The sequence below is a fragment of the Bison bison genome, unplaced genomic scaffold, assembly GCF_000754665.1.
Source record: "Bison bison bison isolate TAMUID 2011002044 unplaced genomic scaffold, Bison_UMD1.0 scf7180017864280, whole genome shotgun sequence".
NCBI lineage: Eukaryota > Metazoa > Chordata > Mammalia > Artiodactyla > Bovidae > Bison > Bison bison.
Window position 1 is genome coordinate 7,854,188 of NW_011494852.1, and position 552 is coordinate 7,854,739.

Genomic DNA, 552 nt, shown 5'->3' on the forward strand with positions numbered 1-552 from the left:
CGCGTCCGCGCCCAAGGGTCCCGCGGGGACGCGCGCTGATCTCACCTTACCCGCAGGAGATTCGTGAGAAGTGCTTTGCCGGGGAGAGGGACCAGAGACAAGGAGAGGAGTATGCGGGGAGGCGCGGGTGGACCAGAAATCCAGAGCGCAGTTTCGATCAAAGGTGGTCCAGGACCAAGGCTTCACCCCTTTAAAAGTGTCCAGGAATCAAGCTCTGCCCCTTTGGAGATGATCTGCACACCCATTAGGATCTCCCCAAAACAGAGGTGATCTAGATCCCTTTCTTCATTAGAGACGACTCAGGAGATAATGTTGCCTTGCATTCTATAGAAACTATGCTGGATCCTGACCCCATAAGAGATGGACCCATGAGAGATGGCCCAGTAAACATTTTCCTAATATCAAACAGAGATGATCCTGGTCTCACCTATCTACCTGACCCGGGATAATTAGCAACCCCTCCACGAAGACACAGTACAAGTTTTCTGCAACCAAAGATGGTTCAGGAACCAGGTCCCAGTCCCCCCAGTCAAAGATGATTTGATTCCCGCC

The 552-nt window shown here is 52.4% G+C and overlaps 1 protein-coding gene across 1 annotated transcript in view; it reads left to right on the forward strand.

The window, feature by feature from the left end:
- SPTBN4 (spectrin, beta, non-erythrocytic 4) overlaps positions 1-552 on the forward strand; it is a 78,872-nt gene that overhangs the window by 39,851 nt on the left and 38,469 nt on the right.